Below are 18,152 nucleotides of genomic sequence, written 5' to 3' on the forward strand. Positions count from 1 at the left end.
AAGCAGGATCTTTAGCCATTTTCCTAGTTTTTTAGGGTCTTTCTTTTTCTGTCTTGGGATCATTTATAGCTTACTGCCTGTCAGCTCCCTTCCAAGAACACCACCCCTCCCCACTTTTGGTCGATACATAGCATCTTGGCTTTCATCTTTAACAAAAGACTCTTTCCATGACCATGTCAGTGGTTATTTGTGTGAGTGTGCATGGTGTGTGTGTGTGTGTGTGTGTGTAGCTTTACCAGTTAACACTTTTGGTAGAGGTTGAATAAGCAGCCTCTCCACGTACTATTGTGTCACATTGTCTTTATTTCACAGCTAAAGAGGCACCTCCTTCTGAGGAGAGCCGTGACGTCCAATTTTCAATCTGGCTAAGCCCAAGCCAGACAGTCATGGATCAATTGGTTACTGAGCGCCTCTGGGGTGTCTGAATGCTTCCAACCCACGCTCAGAAACGGCTGCAGGAATCCTGAAGACTTCAGATTTGCCTGACAGTCTGACCAGAGAGAATACGACTGTTGCTAATTGGAATTCACAAGGGTAACTGTTCAGTGAGTCAGTGCATCACAGAAAAGGAAATTGGTTACATATCCCTCCTCTGAGACATATCTTTGGCAGGATTCTATTATTATTTATGACTTAGTTTCCAGGATTCACTAAGAAGGGACAAGAGACGGGGTTTTCACAGATGGAAGAAACGAGACTGCTTCAGAACCAAATGTTCAGCTCTTCTCTGACACCAGTCAATGTGTAATTTAATTGCCATAATTTCTGCTAATGCAGTGCTATATTTATATATAGGGTGAATTAAATAAGGTTGTAGGATTTTATTTTGTCTTCTATAATCAGTCAGAAGGTCTGTTCTGGGTCCAATGAATGCATTATTTTAATTCCTTCTTCATATGTTCAGCAAAAATTTGGAATGTCCATGTGTGCTATGCCTTGTCATTCATTTGAGAAACAAAAATAAGTAAGGCCACATTCTTGCCCTCAGGGAGTTTGAAGTCTTATGAAAAAAATCTAAGCTCCCAAGGGAAAATCTTAGGGTGGTTTAGAAGCACCTAGAACCTTTGCATATATAGTATTTCAATAAATCACTAAGTGAATAGGTTTCATAGTCTTTAAAGCACGCTTTAGGTATACAACAAAAGCATTTCTTTACTTGCATCAAGCACTTCACAGCACCTTCTGGCGACTGTTTCTACCCTCCTCTGTGGGCTGGGGGTGTGGCTCAGCACTTAGCAGTAGCAGAACCCTTTCTTCCTGGTAATTCACATGTGGATCATGAACAAACGGAACGGAAGTGGAGCTGCTCTGGTAGAAGTGTGAGTCTGGAAGGACCCCAAACATCTCTGGATTCCACCTCCCCTCTCACACACGGCAGTCTTTCTGAAAGCTCTGGAAAAGCCCTAGGATCCACAAGGCACAGTTGGAAAACCATGAGCTGAGCCCTGGCTGGTATAGCTCAGTGGATTGAACGCGGGCCTGCGAACCACACGGTCGAGGTTCGATTCCTGGCCAGGGCACATGCCTGGGTTGCAGGCCAGTTCCCGGTTCCCGGCAGGGGGGCGCACGAGAGGCAACCATACATTAATATTTCTTTCCTTCTCTCCTTCCCTTCCCTTCCCCTCTAAAGATAAATAAATAAAACCTTTAAAGAAAAGAAAACCATGAGCTTTAAAGAAAAGAAAACCATGAGCTGAGCAGACGTGCAAAATCCCTCCACTCTGAAGAGCAGAGGGCGGTTCAGAGGGCGGTTGGTCACCTCACTGGTCACTGAGTGACTGACTCTGTACTACGAGCTGAGCAGACGTGCAAAATCCCTCCACTCTGAAGAGCAGAGGGCGGTTCAGAGGGCGGTTGGTCACCTCACTGGTCACTGAGTGACTGACTCTGTACTACGAGTGAATCTAGACTCCTGACTTCACTGCTAGGGCTCTCAGTGGGCCGCTCGGCAAGCCCAGTGCCCATTCCCCGCTGAAGACTGTGAGCTCATTTTGTGTAGCATCTGTGTTTATTCACCCTTGCTCTCCAATTCCTACTGTGAGGCCTGCGACTAGGTAAGTGACAAGAATGAACATAGGATGATGAAATATGTGTCCAAGGAGAAACAGGATTCTCCTGGGGGAAGTCACCATGGGAAAGGGGGGAGCAGGAGTGTATACTGTTATGGTCTTACTGTACGTGTACTGCTCAGATTCATATGTTGAAATCCTAACCCCCCATGTCAAGGTGTTAAGAGGTGGGGCCTTTGGAAGACGATTAAATCGTGAGGGTGGAGCTTTCCTGAATGGGACCAGTGCCCTTACCGAAGAGAGCCCAGACAGTTTTCTCACCCGCTTTCTGCCATATGAGGATGCAACAAAAAGTTGGTTCTGCAGCGTGGAAGAGGGTTCTCACCAGAACCACACTGGCACCTTGATTATATATAAACTCCTGGCCAGCAGAACTGGGAGAAATGTGTTTCTGTTGTTTTCAAGCCACCTGTTCTGTGGTAGTCTGTTCTAGCAGCCCAATTTGACTAAAACATACATTCTGATCATCTCCTAGCTATGCACTTACTTGGACACACAATTCACACATACATGTGTGCACACTCATTCAGGCACGTATGCACACAACTCTTACCCATACTCAGGCCAAGAGAGTAACAGCTGTAGAATGCAGTTAACTCTTTCCCTGTTCTAAATAACTGTGTTCCAGGGCTCCTTCCTACACATTTACTTATTATAAACCTCCTGGAAGCTGACCTGTTCTTATTCCATCCTCCTTTCTCCCTCCAGCCTTGTCTCCTTCTCTCTTAGGCTCAAAGCAGACGTGCAGTACATGCTGATGCCTTCCCCCATTCTTCCCACCATGGGATCGTCACACCCTCACCAGCCACGTCAGATCCTCTGGACCCGCTTCAGTGTGTCAGTGTCTTCCTTAAAATTACATGTGTAGTTCCAGAAACAGTACCACTATGAGTGTGAACTTAGAATGTACAATGGGATGGGCATTTCCATATGATACGGATACTATTCTTCTGTTATTCAGCAACCATTTTAGACAGTTGGCTCACATTACATTTAAAATTGACTGAAATAGCCATGACTTCTTATCATGAACCAACAAGAAGTCAATTCTCCCCCATCCCAAACTTGTACATTTTTGGGGACACAGGCTTAGGACTTTATATTTGTCTTCATTAAAAAACATTTATTGCCCTGACTGGTGTGGCTCAGTTGGTTGGGCATCGCCCCACAAAGTGAACGTTCACTGGTTTGACTCCCGGTCAGGGCATGTGCCCGTGTGGCTGGTTGGGTCTCTGGTCAGGGTGCAGATGGGAGGTAACCAATAGATATTTCTCTCTCACATGAGTGTTTCTCACCTCTTTCTCCTTCCCTCCCTCTCTCTCTAAAAATAAATTTAAAAAATCATTTATTAATTTGGTGTGTTATTTCAGTTTACCATTTTTTCTGCATCTAAAAAAACCTTGATTTTGATATTCTTTGTATTCAGTATCTCTCAAAATGTCATGTAAGAGCATGTACAAACTTCACTCAAGTTATTGACAGAACTGGAGAAAAATCAAGAGTCCGACATGCCTCTACGTCTCCCTCAAGGTTGCCCTTGGCCCATTAGCTACTTGTTTACCTTGCAACGTAGTCCCCACATTCAGGTGAGTTTCCTCCACCTTGCCCTCAAGGAAACACTTTAATCTCACTGAAATCAAGATGCACGGATTTTAAGGAACGGCTCTTTTCTGACAGCAGCAACCCTACCACCAACGAGGACAAGGTGAGTTGGGCATGACTTGCTGGCAGTGAACTCATGACGCTTCCTTTGCTATGGGCTTACAAGCCGTCTGTTCCACCACCTCATGCCTGTGATGGTACATCAAACCCACCAGTTCAATGAATATAAGTTAGAAAAACTGCGTGCAGGACTGAATTTTGTTTCATTTTTTTTATTAATTAGGCACAACAGATTTAAGTAAGACTTTCTACACAATACATTCACAAATAAAAATATACACTAATGCTTCACCAAGGCCCCAATTTTATCATAACTTGAAAGTTGAGAAAAATGGGTCTCATATGCCTATGCTGCCCCACAGGTCACCATGCCACTATCTTCACTATTGTGTTTCTCTAGTGGTTTCTTCAGTGCCTTCACTGCTCCCTTGTCTATGGCCGGTGATGAGCACGAAGGCAGCACCCACGCCAGCTGGCTTACACAGTGGTTTGACACAAATGACTGAGCAACTGGTAGGGAAACCCAGGTGACACACCAGAAAGAAAATAACTGCACTGTGACAGCATCAGCCAAGCAGCCACTGCCCCGGTCCAGTACGGGTGTATGATGAACACTACCCGTGAAGATGGAGAAGGCAGGGGGCAGCCTGCTTCCTCCCCCATCTTTACTGCCAACAGGTAACTGTTATCAATTCCAGACTTCACAGAATGGAACAGAGCAAGCCCACATTCCCAAATCCACTTTTTATAAACCAAGAATAGCCAAAGAAAATGCAAGCTAAAATCCCACTCTTGTGCTGTTCGTTTTTATATTTAAGGTTCTGGATCAGGAAGGGCAGGAGCAAGAAGGGTGCTGAGGAGGGTAAGGGAACCAACTCAGGCTGTACCCAGGGCTGGGCTGGTGGACGCGTGGCGTTCATGTGAGCCTCCCCACAAACCCAAGAGCACTGGTTTTCCTCAGCATGCCTCATGATTTCATGGTTCAGGAACTTGATATTCCTATATGTAGGAAGATGGCCTTTGTCAATGAGAGCCCTGAGAGTTTTTCTAACTTTTATGTGCCAAGCTGTGCTTCCCACACCCTTCTTGTCTGCTCTCTTGCAAGAAAATCCGAATTGAACTCCATGGAATAAGCTCTCTGCAATTCAGACTTTATCATTTTTTTTAGAAAAAATACAATACTGCCTCTCTTTGAGACAGACTATCACAAATCAAGTCTCCTCTGTGCAGTTAAACTCACTAGCATCGCCACCCAGGAAACAATTGCAAAGCTACCCCCTGCCACAGTCTTAAGCAATCGAGGGTGGTGACCAAAAGAAAAAAGAAACAAAAATTGCTTCAATCAAGAAAAATATTTTGAGAAGCATTAAGAAGATGTGAATTATCTGGCTCAGTCAATTTTTCTTAGCTACAATATCTGGAAATGAGCTCTGTTTTTGTTTGTTTGTTTGTTTGTTTCTGACTGTTTTATTCCGTTTGCATGTCATTCTGGAAAAGACAAGACTAAAGGGACAGTGACTGGGTCACTGGTTTCCAGGGATTCAAAGTGGGAGGAAGGACTGACAACAAAAGGGCACGCAGAGTACTTTGGGGGGTGGTAGAACTATTCTGCATCCTAATTTTGGTGACAGTTGCGTGACTCCGTGTTTTTAAAAACCCGTAGAACACTGCAAAGAGTACATTTTGCCTCATATAAAAACAAATGAGTGTAAAATCTTAGGTTGTCCTGAGATGTCGCAGGAAGGCCACTGGACTGGGACTCAGGTGATGCTCCTCTGCTAACTCCAACCCCCTTTTAGCACTGCAGACAGAAGCTATCTTTGCTTTTGTTCTTAGCACCAGCAATCTTTCTGAAATGGTTCTAGGAGGCCCTGCGTGAGGAGCAGAGCAGACCCAGTCTTTCCCTGGGGCACGGCCTCAGCCAGGTCACAGTTTGGTAAGAAAACGGAACAGCCGCACCCAGAGTTCCCCCAGTGCCGAGGCAGGACGGACCACAGTTCAAGTGCAGACGAAGCTCAGATACTGATCTCACCCTGCTGTTGGTGGTGATCATTACAGAAAAATGAAGAATTCAGAAACGAACCATAAGCTCAAAAACAGCTGCAAAAACGGAACTAAACGTTGAAAGACCTTGGAATACAATTCCAGCAACATCAAACCAAGGAATATCGACTTGCAGGTTGCTCATAGATCCCGGGACCGTCTTCGCTTCATCCACAGACAGATGGAGGGCCGTCTCCGGCACCAGCAGCTCTACCAGCACCATCTCTACCCGTGGGAACTGCTCCTCTTCCCCCAACTGCCTTCCCCCAGCTAAACGGCAGAGCAATCCATCACTGTCGCCTTCGTTCAGGGATCTCTGGCCCCAGGATCACCACCTGCTCTAACTTAGGAAGAGTCGACTGTGTCATGTCTCGCTGTCTCTGGGACCTACACATCAGGCACACAGGAGGGAGCGACCAGCATAGCACCACAGCTCTTCCCAGCTGGATACTCTCCCTTCCTAAGCTTCCCCTGGTGCTTTACATCTCTCCAGGAGCCATCATATTTTAAGACGTTTTACTAAAGTATTAATGTATTGATTTATTTATTCATACATTTCATTGTAGGCACCATTAACAATTAGGCTCTTAGATGCGCTTAATGAGTTCAGTAAGCAGGCTCTTCAGGGAGCAACAGATGGCTGACACAGAGAGGTCTATGCTAGACGTCCTTCCGTACGAGTTCTCTGCAGCTGTGGGCTCTGCTGGTGTCCCCTGGACAAGCGCTTGTGGGGTCTCAGGCAGAGGCTCCAGAGAAATCCTCCTGACATGACAGTCTTTAGTGTCTATTTTTAGCTACTGCATTCAAGTGCTCTTTGTAATAACAAATACTTGTTTTTATGCTTTCCCAGATGTGTGCATGATTTGCCTTCAGGATTTCTGCGTGATTCATCCCGGGGCATTTTCGTGAGTCTCAGGTCCAATGCCTTCTCTCTTTCATCAGTCGTCTCTGTCTTTAGAGTTGGTTTCCTGGGCTATCTGAGTGTTCTGTATTTCGTTAGTTTTTCTTACGTGATTTTTGGGGGTTCAAAAATTTATTTAAAAGTATACAGTTCAGCCACTTAAGCTGCTTATAACTTTTTAATATGTAAACTGCTACACAACCCCTAGACAGTAGCACAGTGGTTGACTGTACTCACTAAGTGAAAACTTGCCGGGGGGAACTGTGGGGGCCGCGTGTCTAAGCATTAGAAGTACAGGGTCTGGCAGAAGTGACATGTGCCTGAGTGTGGTTGGTAGGGTAAAAATATGGGTGTAATAGTTTATAGTTTTAATTTGAACATTTCACCTACACTGTCACACCTTGAGTGTGACATTGTTATGCTACAGAATTACATACTTATGATTTTGTAATAAAAGATTTTGTAATTAAAAAGGGGGGCATTATTTGTGCCGGCCCCTGTTGTATATGCATGAAGATTGCTGTATTTTTCACATTTTGTTTGTTCCAGGTGGCACCCAAGTTCCAGAGTGTCTGGCAGGGACTGTAGACCTCTGCGAAATCTGGTGGGGGCACAGGCTTCCAGTCAAGATTTAACCTTGGGTGCCTCTTTATCATCCTTCACCTCCTACTGGTTGCCAACTCCCTCATCTCTCTGCCCTACTCTATCTCCAAGGCCCTGCCCTTAAATAAGTCACCACTCTTCCAACTTCTGGAGCACAGCTATGGTCTAAGGAGTGTGTTGCCCAGAAAGTACTCAGTACATATTGGATGGATGGATGGATGGATGGATGAGTGGGAAGGAAGAGGGAGAAGGAGAGAGAGAAAAATGGAAAGAAAATAGTTCTTTTTTATTTCATGTGGATGGAGTACTTGAAAATTAGAAATGACTACACGGTGACACACTCGTAATTTCCCAGTTAAGTGGGAGAATGAACCCAAACATCAATTCTCCCCTCCCACATTGACAAAGGGTTCCACTATTACGTGGATAGTATTCATGCGATGATTAATAATATGTTACATTGTTCCACCAACGAAAGGTAGAGAAACAAAGAGTATTTGTTTCCTCCTGGAAAGGTGGTGAGGCATCCAACGCCTTCTGCCGACAGCCCCCCTCCACCCACCAGTACACTTGGCCCCACAAGTCACCACCACCCTCAGTAACAGTTGCCTGACCCCCCTGCTCTGCACTGGAAAGCCTCACCATGCACTTCTCCAAGAGAGCTGAGTCCTCCTCCTCCCTTCCCTGGGAGTCGAAACCCGTGTCTTGGAAAGCCCTGCTGTCCAAGAGAGGGGCAGCCCGGGCCCTAAATTGGTAAATCAACTGAAGAACAAGCTGGAGGGCAGAAACCACTCTTAAAACCGTCCCTGTTTTTTGATGGAAATTGACTCTTCACACTGGACTGTGTTGATCCTCTCTCTGTGGACTGAGAAATTGTGTGTGTGTGTTTTTCTAAACTGCTGCATTTAGTTCTGTGGTATTATATTAGAACTTTATCATGTTTATGCAGGTGAATGCTTTTGGGCTTTACCACGTATGGGGAAAAGCCCAGTAAATGAATTCAGGTGTGTATGTGGGTGGGTGTTATTAGCCTTGGGTATTGCCTCAGTGACTTGTGCTCGGTGAAGCTCGATACCGCAGTCTCAATGTGGACTGCTTTCTCTTCCCCGGGTGCAACTCTAGTGAAACAAGTTATGTCTGGCTTTTTTGCCCCTAGAAAACAAAGCGTTTAAAACAAACTAAGACAGTAAAAGCCAATTGCCCAAGGCAGAAATTTAGGGCACTTTCCCTAAAGACGGAGAAACACTTTACCCAAAGTGTCTCTACCTTTCACTACCATCTTTAGCCAAAGTGTGTGGTGAGTGCCGGCTGCATGGTTGGGTGATGGGAGTGGGGGGTGGATACCTTACTGTCCCAGGCTCGAATGGTTCCAGCAATCTGGAGGTCCTAAAGGGCTGAGCAGTGACGGAGTCACCAAAGACTAGACCGCCCTGCACAACTGGGAGGACTTTAGTGTATGAACTCTATGGGGCAGAGACAGTGTCTCTTTAAAACTTATTTATCAGGTGCTGTATAGAGTACTGTGCAAACGTGGGTGTCTAATTAATAAACCTTGTTTGCTGATCAGTGGGAAAACATTCCAAGGCTATACACATCACTTGAGAATCCAGGAGGACCTGTGTTTCAAGGTATAAAGGTGAAGGTGGTAAAGAGGCAGTAAGCCCTCAAGTGTTCATTCCAGGTGCTCTTGCTTTTGCGGGGCAGGGGGGGATGGGGGTTGGGCACATTTTTTTAAATAGCCAATTATGGTAGTGACTTTGTATTATCAAAATAATAAGAAAACAAGGATTAAAACTTGAAAAGCCAAACTGAATTTTCACAATTAAGCATCTTTAGTAAAGCAAGATATAATATGTCCTCTGCAGGTGGATGTCTTGCCATTTCAATCTTTTAACATGACATAAAAATTACCTTCTTTAAACAATTTGAGATATAATTGACATAAACATGATATTAGTTCCGGCGTATAACGTAATTGTTGTCAGTGCAAATGGAATCCTCTCCTGGAGTCGTGAGAAAAGCATTTCCAGGGACCCCTCCAGCAGGTTAACTTGCTCACTTTGACTGGAAGATGCTCATGGAAAAATGAGGAGTTCAACTGCTTAAAATTACAGCTTCTATCTGCATCCACCACAGGTCAGGAGCAGAGAGCCATGTTCTTAGCTCCCACCTGTCCTTCCCCTAGCGCAAGAATTCTCAGCCAGATTTCAGCTCTTCCGTGCCAGCTTCCCATGCTGTCTCTACTAGTCCCACTGTGCCGTAGGGGTGTGGAGACAGAAAGCTAGGCAGATGGCTGTCAGCAAGACCCCTACCTGCCTCAGCTCTCAGTGCCAAAAGATCCGATGGAGAGCAACGACTCATTGGATTGAATCATAAGTTACTTGAAAATGCAAGAGAAACTTTAGTTCACCGAATGGATCAGCTAATGTTTTCCTTTTAATGGCTAATTTCAAGAAATAAAGGAATGGAATGTTAGCCCTGTTTGAAGCTCCCTCCAATTTTATTTTCTTCCTTCCCATTGAATTTGGTGTTTATTAATCCTATACTGTTTTTATACATTCCCTATGTATGCAAGTGTCTCTAATCAATAAATAGTATGTTTTGTATGTTCCAAACTTTATTAGTTGTATTATACTGGCATTGCACATGTCATTCTGTAATTTGTTTCCTTGCACAAATTATGTGTTTGAGATTTATGCATGTTGACAATGCAGTTCTAAGTCATTCATTTTAACTGCTTTACGGTATTTCATTGAATTAATTGATTTACTCTTCTCTTGAGAAACATTCTCATCACTTTCTATGTTTAGCTATGATCAGTGCTACTATGAATATTTCTGACATGTCACTTCATGCATATGTAACGAGAGTGTCTCCAGACTGTATGCCCAAGGTGGACTGCTTTGTGATCTTAACTTTTGTGATATTGTCAAACTGAACCAATTTACACTAACATTAGCAGTAAACGAGTTTCTGTTGCTCAATATCTTTGACACCATTGTATATTATTGGTCTTATTAAATTCTCTAATTGATAAATGTGAAACAATGTCTTCTTGTTGTTTTAATTAGTCTTTCCCTTATTACCAGAAAAGTTGAGTATCTTCTCACAATTAGCAAGATTTCCTCTCCTCTTCTCATAATTGCCAAGTCCTATCTTTGTTCATTATTATATTATATTGTTATATTGTATCATTACTCTTTGTTTTATTGATTTGTAGTAAATGTCCTCAATGCTAATTTTTTGTAAATGTCTTCCCAGTGTGTGCTTTGACTTTTCACTTATTTTCTGATGCACAGAAGTTTTGTCTGCTTGCTTGCTTACTTGTTCTTAGTGCAGTCAGATCTACCTATCTTTTCCCTCATTGTCTGAGACTTCCGTGACTTGTTTAAGAAATCCTTTTCTAGACCGAGTTCATAAAGACATGTAGGAAAACATCTAAAACTTTTTAAGCTTCTCTTTTCATATTTGATTCTCTAGTTCATCTAGAATTTACTTATTTGTTTTTGTATGTTGAGAGAGAGAGAGAGATTGTGTGTGTGTGTGTGGTGTGCTTAGTTAGTGAGTCATTCCAAGCACCTTTGACTGAAGAGCCCATCTTCTCCCAGGGAGCTGCCACCTGAGTCCCCGTGTAAACACAGGCCCTGCCCTGCTCCCTGTTTGCCTGTTCCAGCAATAACACCACAGTGTCTGATCAGTACAGTTTTATAAGATGTCTTGAGGATATCTAGTAAGGTTCCCACCTTATTCATTAAAATATAAATTTTATTTAATAAGCTTGACACACACATAACCTCTAAGTACACTCAGTATTTATTTTGTGTGTGTAAACATACATACACTAAAAACAATATTGCACAGTTCATTTAGGTTGCATTAACTTTATAGATTTGAGGAGAGTCGACAGTTTTATAAAAGAGTCCTTACATCCACGCATATGATGTATCCCTCCATTTATTTAAATGCTTTTCAATAAAGTTTTATACCTCTTGTCATTAAAAGTTTGCATTTTTGGGGATTTATTCTTGGTTCCTGATGTTTTTTATTGTTACTGTTAAGTGGTATATTTTGTCAAATTGATGTTTGTCCTTCGTTGATGGTGAAAGGAATAAGTTTGATTGCTATATATTGCACTCATTTCCTGCTGCCCTCTCTTAAAAGCATTAATAATTTGTAGGTTCTCTTAAAATTTCTTTGTACACAATAGTATTTTCTTGTATCTTATCTTTCTTGTCTGCTTTCTTGTCTTACTCTGCTGGCTAAGATCTGATAAACTGAATGTTTCGTAGAAGAGTTGATGGCCAGAAAACTTGCCCTGTTCATGACTATAAACAGAATACTTGAGAATTGGGGGAAAATTTAAATATTACCAAATATCACAAGCACTGCTTTCACCCTTTTAAATGCCTCAGAATGTATGGAGCGTTTGTTCAGAGCACAATAGCTGCTTCAATAATCTCAAAAATCACCATACATCAACTGTTATTTCCAGCCTATTGCTACTTACCCCCACACAATTAACAAATTAAAAAATTACATGTCTTGTTAATTTTTTGCAAAGTTGGCCAGTTTCATACTATTTGTCAAATGTCACACTAAACAGACTGAAGGCATACGGAGTCATAAAATTCAACAGGCTGAAGCTGAGACATCCAAAAAGAAAGGGAAAAAAAATCTAACTCTAAAACTATTCCGCATTCCCGTTCTGAACTGATTCCCTTCGAGGCCTTTAAAATGTACTTGTTTGCAAAAAAACAAAAGGAGTTCATTGTTAGAATGTGGAGGTGGTTTATTAGTGGCTGTAGGAAATCAGGGTTAGGAAAAAAGTAGGGAAGTTCTTCAGTTTTAGGGACTTAAGCCAACAAAATCTTAAATCAGTTTTCTGTTGTTGTTGTTTGTTTTTTATCACAATATCTATGTAACAGAGCAAAACATTCTCTCTTTGACTGCATTTCTCCTGTGGCCTTCAGCAAACAGTTCCTGCTATAGATGTGCTATTTATTTGAGGAATTCTGCCTGAGGCTTGAGCTTTCCTCAAAGATTTGCAGGAGCCTCAAGGCTTGGACTCAGATCTGCAGGGGTCAACAGACTTGGGGAACAAAGAGATTTGGAGATTCACTCCTTTCCTTTGATCCCTACTGGCGCTGAAGCTTCACAGACTTCTTGCCCCATCCATTCTCCTTTCTCCTGACATAAGAGAAGCCTGAATTCTGGGCTTTCTTAAGATGGATTTAAGGAAGGTTTAAGGGCCCCCCGCATCCTCTCAAGTTGCTGCCTTCTCTGTCAATATACTTTTTCACACTCCTGATATTTTCTTCCTTCTTGTTTTTTTAAAAAATTTAAATAATTTTTATTTTCAAACTCTGAAGGTTTCATTATTGGTTTTTTTGAAGCATGGACACACAGTTCTTGATTCAGTAAGAACTTCTCTTGTTCAAGAAACCCACTCTAATTGGGAAGGCCTAGGACGGACCCTATCAGCACTATTCTGGTAGCTCTTCCTCAAGCCATCTAAGAACCTCACTTTCCCGCCTAAAGCAGGAGGTATAAAGTAGCAATTTTAAGCTTCACCCTTCCATATATTATTCAAAGATAGGTTACAATTAAATGTAGATTTTAAAAATATATACCTTAGAACAGGATTTTAAGTGTGCTACATTTTAAAGACACTTCATTACAAAAGTTAAAACCTAGCAAATTAGAGTAGAAAATTTATCAGATCAGTAAATATGCTTCCCCTCCCCCCCCAGGATAATTTACTGCAAGATTCCTTTCAACAGCCTTCCCTCTATCATTTACTGTGTAGAGAAAATAAGTGAGACTATAAACATAAGTCAATCAAAAAGGAAAATAAAGGTGCTCCAACATAATAGGGAAAATAATTCATCTTACAGAAATTTAACACACAAGCTGTTTTTCAGCTTCTCATTTGCTAAATCTACAATTTGGAATTTGTGAAGTAGGAGCAACAAGCCGCTGGACCTGAGAGAAACCTCTAAACCTGCTTGAGTATTGTTTGTGTGGCGCTGTTTGCTAGTTCGGGCACAAACTGGCAAATGGAAAAATATGACCACTGTCCCACTCTGCCCAGCTGGTAACACAGAGCGCTGGCTCAGGGTCCACCAGTCCCACCGGCTGCAGAGACCTCGCCGCTTTAAGCCGCAGGGAGCCCGGGGCCCGCCCACAAGGAGGAGGGGCCAGCGCTCTGTCTTCTGGGAGTTGTAGTTCGAGGCCCGTGTGCTTCCTGACTCACTTCTTCCTGCTTTCTCTGAATCGGACTCCGGAGCTGCTATGCATTGAGCACGAGACACAACGAGAGACAAAAGGAGAAAGTCGGAGCGCCGTGGATGACTGTCTAAAGAGTGTTTAGTGGCAGCACAATTGGCGCGCATGCGCGGGTGACCGGGAGGCCCCGGCTCCACCCGTGTTTCTCAGGGACACTGGGGGCGGGGCCCAAGGAAGGACATCTGTCAAGTTTGAGATAGTACTGCTGGCTGGTCGTTTTTGTGAGCGGGGAGATGGGGGCAAGCTATCTGCTAATCGGTAAGGGGGAGGGTACTCCAGTCCTGCCTCATCCCGCCTCTCGGGACTCTCCCGCTCCTACCCTTTCCCAGTTTGTCACCTTTCTCCTTTGTCACCTTCCCCCCAACTCTCCCACCCCACCCCCTACCCCAGCAGTCTCTCTGTAGGAAGCCTTGAGTTGATGTGTTGTGAAATCCTCCAGAGCTTCTCAGCCAAGGCCTGTTTAGCCCGCCTGGAATTCAAACTTCCCCCTCCCTTCCAGCTCCAGGGCACATGAGACAGTGAAAGGCCTGAGGCACAAACCCTGCAAAGCAAGGCCCTGCAAATCAGTACTGTCATCGGTTCTCTTAAATTTATGCTTACCCTGCCCTCTTCCTCCTCTGCAAAGCTGGGACCAGCTCGGGTTAGATTAGATGGATGGATAAATACTGTCCTCAAATTTGCAAATGGCTTTCATAGCTTCTTTTGCTGTGGGCGGGGGCATCAGTATATGAAAGGACAGCATGTGCCTGGCTGAAGAACTCAGGAATATAAAACACCCTGTATATCTCAGACCACACAGCTTCAGGCACAGTTCCTTGTGGATTTCTTGTCTGTCTGCCTTTGCTGAGAGTCTGCGGTACTGTTTGGTTCACCGTTGTGTCTACAGTACTAATACGCACACGGTAGCCTCTTAGCGAATGTCAAATGGTGAAACACATGAATCCATTGTCTGCCCTTCAGGTCTGCACCTAATATCTCTTGGGAGAGGTGGAATGAAAATAGAGATGCAGCTTTATATAAGGGTTTGGGACAGGAAGGAAGAAGCACATAACTGCCTGGAGAAGTTCCTGAAGCCTGCCTGCATGGAGGAAGCAGTAGCTGCTAAGCTTTGGAACTGTCCCTCTTTCAATTAGCAAATAGGAAGTTATCACAGCAAAGCCTCCGTGTGAGCTTTGTCTGACAGGGAAAGGGGCTGATTAGGGACCGAGCAGGACAGGAACACAGATGCTACCCTCTTCCAGGTGATCATCTGCAGAAGCTGCAGGTCCCTGGGACCCTGGCTTTTTTCAAACATCTTTGGAAAGCTCTTTGTGGAAGTACTTTTCTAGCTCACACCACATCCTTCTATAACTCTTCAGCGGTGGAACATCCTGTCCTTTGGAGATTTGCTACTTGGGAACAGCCTGAAGTCAATTTGGATGCACATCTAGAGGATGAGGAAGACAATCATACTGCATAATAGCTGAAATTTGAGGAAGTGTGTGTGCCCGCGTGCGCTCGTGTGTGTGTGTGTGTGTGTGTGTGTGTGTGTGTGTGTTTTACATAGGGCAGGGATTCTCATCCTGGAATGTATGGAGGTTCTGATTGTATACGTACTTTTCTGATGGATGATGTCTTTAGCATGTATCAGACTGCCCAAGGATTCCATGATTCAAGAGAGTTTAACAACGACCATAGAGTTACGAGATCATTTCTTCTGTGGCTTGTAAACGGGCTCCGAAGGAGAATTTTGTGTTAGAGGAGAAGAGGGCAAGTTTCGGCTTCTCTTGTCAGTTGATGTGCAGTTTCAGTGGATTCTAAAGCTCCCAGAGCCTCCGTGTTTCCACGTACAGAGTGCAAGGTAGAACTGGAGTGGGGCAAGAGGGGAGAACTAAGCCCGGTGGTCACTTTTGGGTTGGAACCTCAAGGCCCTTTGTCACACGGCCCTCGAGCCAGCTAGCAGTCATTATTGAGCTGGAGGCCTTAAAATCGAGTCTGGTCTCCTAACTTAAAAAAAAAAAAAACACCCAAAAGAACTCTGAATACCCAAGACTCACCCTTAAAGAAGAGAAAGGAGTCTATGGAAGACATCCCTGCTATGTTAATTTGTGCAGTGGTCCAAGTCAGGGGCAGACACAGAGTGAACCGAAATTCTGCTTCCATAGGTTTTCACTACTGTTCAGTGTGTGTGTGTATGTGTGTGTGTGTGAGAGAGAGAGAGCACTTGCCTTTGGCTCAAACTGTTTTCTCTTTCTGGAATTCCCTCTCTCCATTATTTGCATCTATCCACATCCAAGAAGAGGGAACTACTTCCTGAGGAATGCTGTTTTTTGTCTAATTGCATTCTTTTATTTCCCTGGTCTCCTAGCACTTTCCTAAACATCATTTCAGACTCCTGGACACCTGCTCCACGGTGCCTTTCCCTGACATTCCCTCCAGGCCCTCCTGGGCTGTTATTCACCTGGTGCAGGTGAGTAAGAGCAGTTATTGCTCCTTGACATTCCATTTTTTTTTTCAGGGGAAGGCTTAACAGCCCTCCACAATCTGGCCTCTATCTTTGATATGTCTCTGCTGTTGTTTCTTATTCGTGTAGTACATTGTGTTCCCCTCAGAAGCCTTCCCTTGATGCCAGAAAAAATTAACTGCCCCTTCCACCTCCACCTTGTGACTGTAATTTTTAACATACCTATGATGACACCTAATATACTTTATTGAAACTTTTCATTTATGCATCTATCTGCTGAAGCATACTATGGATTCTTTTACAACAGGGACCACGTTTATTTCATCCTTGGGCTTAGAACTTAACAGACACTCAATAAATGTTGAATAAATACGTGAATGGACAAATTATGTAGTTCTATTACATATGTGTCTTCCCCACTTTATTGCTAAGTCATCGAGGCTAATAAAATTGGCTCATTTACCTCTTGTTCTTAATAGCTAGTTTAGTGCCTGTCATATAATAGGCACCCAATTAATACTTTTCACTGAATGAATGAGTGGATTAATGAATAGTCTTTTTATAACATTTCCAACCTGATCTATCCTTTCCCTTCTTTGAAACCTGGAGCACTTTCCCTGTGTTCATCCCGTGGCATTTTCTTTAGCTCGTACTATTCTCAGTTTCTGATCTCCCTACTCAGTGGTCAGCTCCTTGAAGGCAGGAGCTAAGCCCTACTTCCTTTGGTGTCTCCTGCAGTGTCTATGGCAGTGCTGAGCACACAGCAGGTGCTCAAAGCTGAGCTTTTCCGATACAGATGATGTGCCTTTCATTCAGAACCCTTGTTCCAGCAACGAAATGCCCAAGTACCCAAGCTGCACATGTTGACTCTCTTAACCCAGCACTTTATCTCATGCGTGTTCAGTGTTGCCAACTCCTGGGTGTTGGAAGACAAAGTTGAAAAGACCATGTTGTTTCACATTCATGTTAACTGTAATACTCTGTATTGCCAGGTGCCTCTAACTGTAATTTTCAGATTAATAAGGATATGAGCCCAGCGAGAATCAATATGCCCAAAGCTACAAAAGGGTAGAAGAAAGACAAAAATCACGTTAACCAACAAGTAATGGGAAGGTAGACCAGCACATTCTCCCTCAAGGGAACAACTGAAGAAGAATTGAAAAGTGCCCTGGCCAGGTGGCTCAGCTGGTTGGAGCATCGTTCGTGCACCATAAGGTTGCAGGTTCAATTCCTGGTCAGGGTACATACCCAGGTTATGGGTTCAAACCCCAGTTGGGACGTGTGTGGGAGGCAACCAATCAGTGTTTCTCTCACATTGATTTTTCTCTCTCTTTTTCTATTCCTCTCTCTCTCTAGAATCAGTGAACATATCCTCAGGTCAGGATTTAAAAAAAAAGATTGAAAGCATCTTTCCTTCCCATAAAAGATGGAGTGTAATATATGCATTTTACCTTCAAAATGTTAAAAAGTCTCCCCTGGATGGTGTGGTTCAGTTGGTTGGAGCGTTGTCCTATATCCAAAGGTCACAGGTCATCAGTTTGATTCCCAGTCAGGGCACATGCAGGAGGCAACCTGTGTTTCTCTTTCACACCAGTGTTTCTCTCTCTCTCCCTTCCCCTCTCTTTTGAATGAGAGTAACAAATATTTTTTTAAATGTTAAAAAGTCCCTCTAATTTCTCCATAGCTAAAGAGAGAACAGCAGTCTTCAAGTGTAGAATCTATTAACGATTGTGACAATTTTTCATCCATTCACTTTTTATGTGGTTATTCACTTCTCTTCCTTTCTCTCTTTCTTTCATTTTCTTTCCTTCAATATCTATTTCTGAGCATTAAGTATGTGCTAGGTACTCATTCTTCTAAGTGCTTTAAACTAACAATTTCTTTTTTAAAAGATTTTATTTATTCATCTTTAGAGGGGAAGGGAAGGAGAGAAGGAGAGAAGTATCAATGTATGGTTGCCTCTTGTGAGTCCCCTGCTGGGAACTGGCCTGCAACCCAGGCATGTGCCCTGACTGGGAATCGAACCACGATCATGTGGTTCGCAGGCCCACGCTCAATCCACTGAGCTATGCCAGCCAGGGCTTAAACTAATAATTTCTCATTGCTCTCCTAATAACTGTGGTGTAAGTCTTAGTGTCTTCATTTA

Source organism: Sturnira hondurensis, unplaced genomic scaffold (genome assembly GCF_014824575.4).
Source record: "Sturnira hondurensis isolate 20B ecotype Veracruz unplaced genomic scaffold, ASM1482457v3 Scaffold0022566, whole genome shotgun sequence".
Classification (NCBI taxonomy): Eukaryota; Metazoa; Chordata; class Mammalia; order Chiroptera; family Phyllostomidae; genus Sturnira; species Sturnira hondurensis.